This window comes from Schistocerca serialis, chromosome 6, assembly GCF_023864345.2.
Source record: "Schistocerca serialis cubense isolate TAMUIC-IGC-003099 chromosome 6, iqSchSeri2.2, whole genome shotgun sequence".
NCBI lineage: Eukaryota > Metazoa > Arthropoda > Insecta > Orthoptera > Acrididae > Schistocerca > Schistocerca serialis.
In genome coordinates, this window is record NC_064643.1 from 577,553,563 (window position 1) to 577,566,188 (window position 12,626).

At 42.7% G+C, this 12,626-nt stretch overlaps 1 protein-coding gene across 1 annotated transcript in view; it reads left to right on the plus strand.

Moving 5' to 3' along the window:
• The first annotated feature begins 1,510 nt into the window (after nt 1-1,510).
• Nucleotides 1,511-12,626, plus strand: part of LOC126485107 (aromatic-L-amino-acid decarboxylase) — a 217,293-nt gene continuing 206,177 nt past the window's right edge. Inside the window, exon 1 of the mRNA XM_050108733.1 lies at nt 1,511-1,660. The gene's annotated coding sequence lies outside the window, so the exon portion shown is untranslated. The remainder of the gene's footprint in view (nt 1,661-12,626) is intronic.

A 12,626-nucleotide genomic window follows, 5' to 3' on the forward strand; every position in this document is an offset into this window, starting at 1 on the left:
TATCTGAGAATGTTCGTCTGGAGTACAGCATTGTATGGTAGTGAAACATGGACTGTGGGAAAATCGGAACAGAAGAGAATGGAAACATTTGAGATGTGGTGCTACAGACGAATGTTGAAAATTGGTTGGACTGATAAGGTAAGGAATGAGGAGGTTCTGTGCAGAGTCGGAGAGGAAAGGAATATGTGGAAAACACTGATAAGGAAAAGGGACAAGGTGATAGGATGTGTTAAGACATAAGGGAATGACTTGCATGGTACTAAAGGGAGCTGTAGAGGGTAAAAACTGTAAAGGAAGGCAGAGATTGGAATACATCCAGCAAATGGTTCAAATGGCTCTGAGCACTATGGGACTTAACATCTATGGTCATCAGTCCCCTAGAACTTAGAACTACTTAAACCTAACTAATCTAAGGACATCACACAACACTCAGTCATCACGAGGCAGAGAAAATCCCTGACCCCGCCGGGAATCGAACCCGGGAACCTGAGCGCAGGAAGCGAGAACGCTACCGCACGACCACGAGCTGCGGACATATCCAGCAAAAAATAGAGGACGTAGGTTGCAAGTACTACTATGAGATGAGGAGGTTGGCACAGGAGAGGAATTCGTGTCGGGTCGCATCAAACCAGTCAGAAGACCGATGACCCAAAAAAATATTATATCACACGAAAAAACATTTCTTTTGTCATTTGTTGTCCGACAAGCTTGAAACTGAAACATTTTCGAAAGACTCGGAATCGCTGGGAGCGATATCTTTCCAGTATCACTGTCAATAACAGACAAAAATCGCCGGCAGCGGTGGCCGAGGGGTTCTAGGCGCTTCAGTCCGGAACCGCGCGACTGCTATGGTCGCAGGTTAGAATCCTGCCTCGGGCATGGATGTGTGTGGTGTCCTTACGTTAGTTAGGTTTAAGTAGTTTTAAGTTCTAGGGGACTGATGACCTCAGATGTTAAGTCCCATAGTGCTCAGAGCCATTTTTTTTTGACAAAAATCATTATTCTGGATTCCCGAAATGGACAAATTGTGTAGTTTGTATGGAACCCTCAGTGCGCGTGTCCCATTCGTACCATCCCAGTTTTTATCTTAGAAATAGGATGGCTTTGTGGCGGAGGGATAGGGCTCTGGAGACGATTGTGAGCTGACGGTCCTCATCGATTCATCCGTTTAGCACAAGGGTCCGCTCGGCGGGCAACTTGTGGAAGCTCGCCAGATTTAAGGCTCGCTTGAAGCTGACGAGGAGGCGGAACTGAAGCAAAGTTGGAGAACTCCAAGAAAGAAAAGTGGGAAGCGAAGCGACAGAAAGAGAGCAGGTGGCTGTGGCGGAGGCTGCAAGTAATTGGCGTCCTGAGGGGAGGTTTGGGGAGGGGTGGCGGAGCGGTGGCAGTGATTGCGAGCGCAGTTGTAGCAAGGTGGGTGCGGGCCGGATCGATACCCCCACCCGGGCGGCGCCGGGACAGCCCTTATAAAAGCTACAGCAGCGGGGCACGGCCCCCACCGCCCGGCCAGCCAGCTAGGCAGCGCACGACAGCCGCGGCACGTCACACCACACGACGGCGCGCGCGCTCGCTCGCCAGCCAGCCAGCATCCACCGCGCCAGTTCGCCGCACGCCTCCGCTCGGACACCACTGTACTGCCAGCTACAGCGACCCGCAACAGGTGAGTCACTGGGCCAACAGCGCAACCGCCTCAGACAGCCGCTAATGACCCGCGTCCACAGCGTGCCAGCGCACTAGGCGGGCGACGCCGAGTGTACGCGACGAAACATCAGCTTGGCACGTGCGCAGCGGCCTGCAACACACACTGACGCTCACCGCTACATGTTTCGTATCTAAGTCCTTTATAAGGGAGAAACGTTTAGTCAGTTACTCGCTCACCTTTTATTCGTCTGAACTGCCCTAGTAGCGGCAAATCACAATAACTCTGCATCCACATCTCAGTACGCCACTTTTTAACTGAATATATTTTATTTCCAACATCGAGGGCAGAGATTAGTTTACCTGCTGATGTGTACTGTTTCTGTCTACGACGAGACTAATGAGGTACGAGTTTTAAGATTGTGTGACATGGTTTAATTATTACAGAGAAGGTTTTAATGTGTTGTCAGCGTAAAAGACGCATTCCAGTTCTCTGGAAGTGATCAGCCACGCACACACACGTTCTGTCGTGAGCCTTTATTCTATAGTTCAGTCGGGATTTTAATAGCACATAGCACACTTTAACATTAATATAGTTGATAATTTTACATTCTTCGTGATCGGATATGATTGAGTACGTGAAAATTGGAGAGAGCAATAGTAGTATCTCTCTCTCTCTCTCTCTCTCTCTATCTCTATCTGTGTGTGTGTGTGTGTGTGTGTGTGTGTGTGTGTGTGTGTGTGTGAGAGAGAGAGAGAGAGAGAGAGAGAGAGAGAGAGAGAGAGAGAGAGAGCACTGGGATACAACAATCTCATAGCTTCAGTCACAGGTAACGCAAATGACATATTTCGAATCATTAGTAAGACAGTGGGAGACGCAGTTCGTATACGAAAGAGATGTGTTCAAAGGCAGTCGGTCTGTCTACCAAAGACTGTGCGATCTGTTTTAATTGAAACTGGAGGTATACACAGAAAATCAGCGCCGATGGTTTAAGTTCGTAGTGCATTTAGGATGGAGTGCGAAGTTCTAGAAAACCTGAATCGTCATATACTTGGGAAAAAAATACACTTAATACAAAATTTCGCTTAAGTTAGCAAAGACCAATTCTCAGGCACAAAAACTACCTAATAAACTGTAGTCTTAAGTTTCACTGCGATGTTTCGTTGCTGGGTTGGGGTGATGGTAGGTTGGTATCTGCTCTTCATCTGTACAAAAGGCAGATACACTCCACGAATGAAATAGTCAAGATGTTTTAAATGTTCAAGGCATCACAAACTGCAGCAGAAGAATTTTACGTAGTGTCCGACGTCGTCATAGCGCTGTTAATATGAAGATGTGTACTTACGTGATTCTCTTGAGGGATATATTACTGTTGCTGTTTCTGCTGCTGCTGCTGCTGCTGCTGGCCGGCCCGAGTGGCCGAGCGGTTCTAGGCGCTTCAGTTCGGAACCGCACGATCACTACGGTCGCAGGTTCGAATCCTGGCTCGGGCATGGATGTCCTTAGGTTAAAGTAGTTCTAAGTCTAGGGGACTGATGACCTCAGATATTAAGTCCCACAATGCTTAGAGCCATTTGAACCATTTTGCTGCTGCTGCTACTGCTGCTAGTGATGCCCAGCTTCCAATAGTTACGGATGGTTGAAGCTTCTAATAGTTGTGTGCAGAGGGCGGTACCTCTGTATCGAGTTGTGTGACGGAGTTGGGTATTGTGCTAGTGCATTATTGCGAAGGTGTCTATCAAGCATAATGAAATGTTGGTTTGGCAGGTGAATATAGAGTCAACCTGAGAAGAGATGTATCATGGTTCTGTCAGCAGCCAAGGCAAAATACTTGGTAACAAAGTCTTTGTTGGTCTGGAGACACTGGAGGGGTGGGAGGAGAGCTTAATTAAAGCTTAGGGTCTAAATTTCCTGCAACTAAGGCGCTGTGACGATTGAAAGAGCAGCTGGGCTGGTTTTGATAATAGTAAATTTCCCGACGACGGCAGGAAGAGTCTGTCGAAGATTCCTTACGAATTAAAACACTCGAGCGCACGGATAACAATGGAAAGATCTGATGTTTGAACTGTAGCTTTGAGTATCAAGTGGAGACAAAAACAATAACTATTTATATTTCTCCTCCTATACATTTTTATTGGAATTTATAAAAGAACATAGAATGCTTGGATTTTATTGACATCTCCCATAGCTCTTTTGTTCAAAAAATGGTTCAAATGGCTCTGAGCACTATGCGACGTAACTTCTGAAGTCATCACTCGCCTAGAACTTAGAACTAATTAAACCTAACTAACCTAAGGACATCACACACATCCATGCCCGAGGCAGAATTCGAACCTGCGACCGTAGCGGTCGCTCGGTTCCAGAGTGTAGCGCCTAGAAGCGCATGGTCACTCCGGCCGGCGCTCTTATGTTAATCGGCTGTTCTTGCCCATCATTAAAGGGCAGTGATTGTTTTTTCACAATGTAACGGGAAAATCAGATAGTGCACCTACTCCACAAATATTCTGTTCTGACTGGTGTGGTATATCTTGCCCAAAGGCTGACCAAGGTACGGTGGTTAAGGGCAGTCACGCTTGACGACAGAAATCCTCTGTTCAAATTCCCAGTAACTAATACTTTTCATTGTTTCTTTTATTCATTTCAGTTCAATTCGAAAGCGATATTTACTTGATGTACCCGAAAGCTTAAAGTATGCTGTAAAATAGGGGTCGGCGAAATAAGGAAATCAAAGTGCAATGAAATGAGATCGATCTCTCTCTCTCTCTCTCTCTCTCTCTCTCTCTCTCTCACACTCACACACACACACACACACACACACACACACACACACACACACACACACACACACCCTTTTACCAATGATTTGCGAGTTCACATAATCTTCCAAAAAGAAAGTCTTCTACCCACGTTCCATAATACTGATTTTACACGATCGTCCAATTTCATATCATTTCATATCACTTAATGTTATTACCCCTAAATATGTGATGTGCCTGTGATAGACTTAAAAAATGCCAAAAGAAATTCATTAAACGACGGAGGGGATACAATTTAGGATTATCCCTGAAAACAATGGCGAAAACGATGCCATTAGAGGCGGAATTCTAAAAGCTCTAGAGAGCCAGTAAGCGTTATACACGAGTCTGCAGGGGTTTGGAGAACCAGTCGACATCCGCATTCTCCATAGTGAAGAGGACTTCGGATGCCGTTTGAAGTTTTAATGCTGCAGAACTTTCGTTAGAACATGGATTTTTTTTTCTACAGCTCTGTCCTAATTTTACTCGTAAAACAGGAGTAAAGGGACGGCTGACATTTTTCAGTCACGTGTGTAAAGAGAATTGCTGAAAAGATCTTTTCCACTAATATAATCGTAACGTGAGTTGGAACTCGGTTATGAAAACGATACTGGAGAAATGCTTCGACGAAGGTTTAGGACGCCGTGAAAAGGTTGAAAATTCGGGAGAAAGGAACAAAGTATGATTGAATGAGGCCGGTAGTTGTTCGAAACTCGGATGCCATTGAAAATGAGAAAGCAGGTTGCTGAATACCTACCCTTCTGCTGAGGTCACACAACGTATGTAATGCAGTTAGAAGATATCCATGTTGTAATGTAGCAAGTGTCAGTCTTTGCAAAGATATTGAAATATCCTACACCACTACATAAAAAATTTTTCATCTGTAAATAATACTGATGTAATGGTTTGTCACACTAGGCAAACGTAAAATAGGTCACACCTTCAGGAAGGCAACAAATACCGAAACTGGTGGCTTCCTCCCCTTGAGTTGTTTAAAAAGACCATTCGTTGTCGACAGTGTTCGGAGCTTGTGACTGAGCAGAAGGAAAAGATCACAGGGGAATGGTCAAGAAACTGAATCTGCCGCACAAGGGTGAAGTGCTGTGTGGCGACTTTTAATACCAACCAGTATCATTGAATACTCACGAAAATTTTTTAAAACAGAATAAACTTTCACGTTACCTAGTAATACCATAAGAAATTTTGTGCTACATCTTAGAGCGTCTCACCGTGTACATTTGGCTTCGGATAGAAGAAAGATATTGGTTTTAGCACTACCGGGATTAATTACCCTCCCACATCTAAAGTCCATTTGCCATGGAGAGGGTTGTAGCAGAAAACCAAGTCTGAACATTTGTTGAAGATACTACTGACACAGATTTCCACGAAAACTTCCTAACGGATTAAAACTGTGTGTCAGGTCGAGATTAGAATTCTACTTTATTTGCCTTGCCTAGGGAAAGTTTCGGCTTCGTTTTCCGATCCAAGTGTTTGTTTCCCGATGTGGCACATAGTTTTGTCATGAAGTTTCATTACAATGAACGTTATACAAAGTCATCAGAGTAAAAGTTCTGTTTCATACACAACACAGAGACTGCAGCTATAGCGCACTCTGCAATACAATTTCTCCCAGGAAAGTTAGTACAGAGAGGTACGCTTGAGAACTTCCGTAGAATCTGAATCAGAAACAGGCAGACATTGGTTGAATGAAACCGTGAGTCAGATTTAAGTGCTTTCGAATGACTCGCTTGGAAAGAGCGTTGAATACATTGGATCAAGGTCCGACTTCAAAGTCCCTGTCAGGAACAGTTTTAAACTGTTAGGAAGTTGCTCTGCGTTGTTCATTCTCCCGCACAATGTTTCACACTTATTTCCCAACGTTTCCTGAAGTCAAATCAAGTTAAGGAATTTATGGGCTCATCTTAGCGGTCCAACTGTAAAGATGCCGCCCCCCCCCCCCCCGCTCCCACCACCCATCTGATGAACTTAGTTGTTGATGGGGATGTTGAACTCTTAACAAAATAGAAAAACCACGTTATTACAAGGTCAGATTAGAAAGCAAAGGAAATTTAAAATATGCGTGTTTATTATTATTATTATTATTATTGGGAAAAAGCACCACCGCTACCAATCTTACGCTGCCTCCACAATCTGGTCATCTGACGAAAACTTGGACTCCGGCAGCTGCTCCTATATCATTGTACCGAAAACGCGAACATTACCTGGAGCTAGGTCGGAACTGTAGGGTGGGTGTTCCAGCAGCTCAGAAGCAGGATTCTGAGTACAGGGTTTCTTTCCCCACTTGCGTGATAGCGGTGATTATCTTGAAGTAAATCCCACCTTTTGAAATCTTCCCTCTCCTCCTCCTTTACATTTTGGGTTTCAGATCTCGCAGTAGCTCACAGCTGCTATCATTCCATGTATGGCCTCTAGGGTGTAAAGGATTAGCGGTATACCTTTCATATCCCAAAACACTGTCATCTTGGCTACAGGAGCTTGCTTTCGAACATTTTTGCTGTTGAAGATGAATATTTCCACACCATCCTCAGCGGCATACGATGTCATTCGTAATGATGGACCCACATCTTAACAACAGTTACTGTGCGACGAAGTCCTCTCCTTCCCTTCAAACCGCCTTAAGGGGGGTGGGGGGGTGTAGGACGTCAAACGGGCCGATTGGAGCAGGAGAGACACCACAGGGCATTTTAATTTCCACTGTCTATACTTTTACAAATAAATTCATAAAACTTTGTCAGCATGAGCAGGAAGGATTCAGGATTCACACTCACAGCAATGGAAGTTCAAAAACACAGCAAAATAATATTTTTTTACATGTGAAATTTCAACATTTTTTCACTTAATATTGACTGCATTTGTTCCTGTAGGTACACCTTTCTTTATAAGTAAGAGATTCTTAGACATCTAAGAAAAAATTTTGTTATGTTTTTTGAACTTCCACTGCTCTAAGTGTGAATCCTGAATCCTTCCTGGCCATGCTGACAAAACTTTATGAATTTATTTGTAAATGTATAGACAGTGGAAATTAAAATGTCCTGTGGCGCCGCTCCTGCGCCAAGTCGGCCTCCCCTTAAATGTGATTTCGACATCTCCAAAAGCTCCTGTTTGTGTTTCTGTTGAAGTGGTACCCAACGAGCAGAAACTTGGTGATAATTTAAAGATTCGTTGACGATTGCAAGTTTTGAACCGTGACTAACGTACAACTCTTACGCAGTATCATCAGTTCTCGCGCGACGGTCGTCGCGAACCGGACGGTCAGCTGTCTCGACTTTCCCGTCCGTTTTCGAATGAATGGCCTACCCTGATGTTCTCCGTCGCCTACAGATAAACGCCCGCTTTTATAGCGATCTATGCACTCGAAAATCTTCAGTTCACTGAAACAGCCATCATACTGCAGCTGCATTCTGCAGATAATCCCTACATCTGTAGTCGCTTCAGAATGCGGGAAACGATCACACTCCTCATATCTTACTTGGCGCATGCTGACAATGGAAACCTGACACTATGAAGAAAGTTGTTCACTAAACCAACACAGGTATGGCACGAGAAGAACAGTGAGGTAAAAGCAAGTCGCTGTCAACCTACAGTGCAGAAAATTTCATCTTTAGTTATTGATCTGTCCTTGTATCTTTGGAGAAATCCTGTTGCGCATATATTTCGAAAGTGTACATTCTTTTCGGTTCAAGACCTTTAAGGTACGTAATGGGTCAGCAAACAATGCAAAGCACACTGCACGTGCCATTACAATCGTCAGCTTGCGCTCTACATGTCTTAGAGAAGGGAGAATGTCGACTGTAACTCGTTTTCCTTGAAACGGCCGGCCGTAAGACAAAGTAAATGTGTGTGTGTGTGTGTGTGTGTGTGTGTGTGTGTGTGTGTGTGTGTGTGTGTGTGTCGTACTTCCGCCAACATCGCAACGTTAAATGTGTACTAGAAGGGCAAGCTGAATGGGCGGGGGTAAGAGCCAATCAAGACAAATGTTACACAATGTATGGGAGTTTCGATAACACGTAGTTCAGGTATCCGTTCGCAGATATCTTGGAGGGCCTAGCGACGATAGCGCCCAGAGGGCAAGGAGCAGCTTGTAAATTGTGATTTTCTTAAGCCGTAAGTCGTGGTCCACATAGATTGCGAGACTTAAGTTTCCAGAGTTCGTGTAGCGTAAAAAGTTTACAATTTTCCATTTCAGATGAAGGCGACGTCTCGGTTGTAAAATATTAGCAAATTCAAAAATTTGACTCGACCGCTTACAATCCGTAATGAACCTCACAAATCAGACGACGCTTTACGAAAGCAGGACCCATTTTAAGGTAAAATATACAAGAGTCATTAAAAAAAGTCAATGCTTCAACAGACCTTTCGTGGATGTTGTAGTTATCTATAATGAAATACAGTCTGAAAGAGAATCTGCACAAATATTCATTCGGATCTTGATAAGATTTCAAAGCTCTGCAGATGTTGTAAACTTACTTGAAATGCTCAGAAATGTGAAGGTGTACTGTTCACAAAACTTAAACTCATAATATCCTAGGGCTGCAGAATCAACGAATCACAAGTGGAGTCGATGAATTCATAAGAGTACAAATATCCGAGTGTAAGAGCCATCACATAGGCTCAGCTCGTGGGTAAAGTAGGTAGGAACTTGGGTTCATTGGTAGAATACTGGGGAAATGCTATGTCTGCAACGGAGATTGCTTACAAAACACCCGGGCGACACATCCTAGAATGCTACTCGTGTTTAGGATCTTTACCAGGTAGGACTAAAAGGGTATATGTACTGAACGTATACAAAGAAGGCTAGCATGAACGGTCAGTTTCGTTCGTCCCATGGGAGAACGTCACGGAGCTGCTGAAGAAACTGAACTGGCAGGCGCTTGAACATGGGCGCAATCTATCTCGAGAAAGCCTGCTTGCAAAGCTTCAAGAGCCAGCTGTAAGTGATGAATCTGGGAACATACAACCTCGTCTGTATCGCTCCCGTAGCGATCACAGGAAGAAGATTAGACTAATTACAACGCACACAGCAGTGACATCCTCCCCACGCTCCATGCGTCACTGGAACAGGGATAAAGTTCTAATAGGAAGTACCCTCTTGCATTCACTTTTCCGCCAATTGCAGAGCATGAGTGCAGATACAGAATGTCAATTAAAAAGAAACAAACAAAAGGCCAATTTTTTGTGAAATGATTTGCCTAAAAGTAAGAAATAATACAGATTAGAGAAACATTTGACGCGCCCGTGTACAGTAGCTGAGATGGTCATACGTTAGTGACGTAAGGCGAACAGACAGAAAAAAAGCTTTTTTAAGTTCTATGGTTTTTGATGTACATTACAACAGTGCATCCAGATTTGTCGAACAGTCACTTTTTGGAAATCAAAGTGCACTGAACATTCTTTCTTTTACCAGGGCAATTTCGCGATTCCTCATTATAGTACAGCTTTACAATATTGTTACAACAATAATGTACAAACAATTCCAAATCTAGCATTATTAAATCTGAAAGGGCTAAAACTTGAAATAAAAAGAGACGCCAAATGCAAGAAGAGAATATGTATTTGGGAAAGACTTAGTAAAGGACTCGACATGACAACTGGCTTTGAAGCGGGTACGTATCGGACCCGCAGAGAGACACATCTCATTTGTTGTAGAGGATTTCGAGCAGCACTCAGTCATCAGATTGTTCCCCTAATTTTTTATTTCTTCTAGAAAATCATTATACAAAACATTTGACTTTTTCAAATTTGTTTTGGTTTTCAACTAAGCTCAAAGCGTAAAATGTAATACACTGAAATATTGATCGGTATTCTGCGAGTATACAGATCGAGAGAAAGCGGGAAGTTTTATGCTCTGCGTTGATGATTTTCGGCACTTCATTTACATTGCTAGCAGGAGCAGCCGTCAGTGAAAGATTGAAAAACTAGACATCACGCTGGTCAGTTTGATACCCCATTTGTCTGTTTCCCACTCTTCATTTGTCCACGAAGTCTCGGAAAAAAAATCCAGTGTGATGTTTCTCTGAAGTGCTTTTTTTTGCTCAAATATGTGACCAAAAACCGTAAACCCGCCCTGTTGAAGAAGAAGAAGAAGAAGAAGAAGAAGAAGAAGAAGAAACAGTATCAGCTACCTCGCGTATCACTGAATCTCCGTATATAATCGAATGTTTCCTTAATCTTCTCGTAAAGAGGAGGAAATTAAAAATTAAAAAATGCGGTTCTTTGTCTACATCATCTGCCTACTCAGCGCACACATGTTTAGCGGATTATTTTATCCAGATAGTCTTCAATGTAAAATGAAATAATTTTGAGATTTTTCCCAGTATATTTTGTACGAATCAGATGATGGCGATTATTTGTGGAGTTGCTTTCATCGAGCCGATGTACGTTCAATGTAGTGTTGTACCTCTCATAAAAGTAATCATGACAGTATCTGAAATTCCCCGACGCGCGCGCGGGTGTAATATTTATTTTAATCACTTGAATGTTAATTAGGGTAGGTCAATCAAAAAACTATAAATTAAGCATTTTTTCGTTGTGTGTTCATTTACGTGCACGTTGTCATGATTCAAACGAGTATAAGAAATAGCAATAACGATCATAGTTGTCGGAGCGAGTGAGGTGGTGCAGTGGTTAGCCCACTGGACTCGCGTTCGGGAGGACGGTTCAATCCCGCGTCCGGCCACCTTGCTTTAGGTTTACTGCGATTTCCTTAAATCGGTTCAGGCAAATACCAGGATGATTTCTTTGAAAGGGCACACCCGACTTCCTTCCCCAATCCGATGAGACCGATGACCCCGATGTTCGATCTCCTCCACCAAATCAACCCAATCCATAGTTGTCGATCCACGAGGTGGAAAATTGAGTTGTAGCGTACGGAGAAACCGCCACCGAATTCCACGAAGGCTGTACAGAGGTTTCTCGGTATGTAGCTATCTATATCCGACAATTGGCATAGCATGAAATGTGGTCAACGTCTTCTATCTTCAGAAGTCTTATTCATTCTGTGCACAGAAAATCCTGTAGAGAATACAGCTTAAGCTATAGCTTTTCTTAGGTGATATACAAGCCAATCATGAACAAAACTAAGCCACTCCTGTAGGCCTATATATATTTTACGTGAACGTAAGTCATAAAATAAAGGTCCTAAATGTGTTGACAGTCGGCCTCTAGAAACTTCGGACTAGCTAACAGACTATTTCTTGCATGCAATTTTGTCATAAGATGACATGATGGAGACCGTGGCTGTTGTTTGAAGACAAATGTTGGTGTTAGGACAGCAACCAGCCACAAATTTACTTTCAGTTCCTATATTCAAAGAGTACCGTTACCGGTTTGGAATCGGTGTGATTCATCCTCAGATGGTTTACACGCTTTATGATATGTGGTGTGTTTTTTACAGATTAATTGTCCTAAAATATAAATAACGCCTATTTATAAACACGCCACACACAGATGGTTGCGTTACAGATTTTCGTTGAATGTGACTTACGTGAAACGTCGGTTTGGAATGTTTGTTTTCATAACATTCGTCCAACAGATCTAAATATATTCCCACTGCATTCTTATTGTTGCACACGTAAAGTTCTTTCTCACTGAACACTTCAGATTTGTCACTGAGAAGATTTCTACCACGCACCACACGTTTGGTACATACAAAGATCTTACAAACATATGAGTAACAAAGATGCTATGATATATCGTAACATTTGACGATGATGTCCTATGTTTGGAAAGCATGATATATTCATTTACGCAACTGTAATGCCTTTTACACTAGTACAGAGACATTGAATTTTTGAGTTGATATTGTTAAATTAATTGTAAAGTTTTTTTAATATATACATATAGTAGTGTGTAGTTAAATTAGTATATTATTTAATTACATTTAGCATCATGAGAATTATAGTAACATATAACTTTGCTACTTGATCTGCAAAAAGGTGTAATAATATTATTTGCTTTGGAGGTTGGAAATTTTTCAGGAAAGGGGTGTTAGCTAACTCTGTTTGTTCATTAAGGATATAGTCTGTGGTGTCTTTTTTTTTTTGTGTGTGTGTGTGTGTGTGTGTGTGTGTGTGTGTGTGTGTGTGTGTGTGTGTGTGTGTTTTTAAAGTGTCCTCAATGTTTCCCACTGAATGGTTTTCTTCAGTAATATGGGCTGCAAATGCGGATTTGTT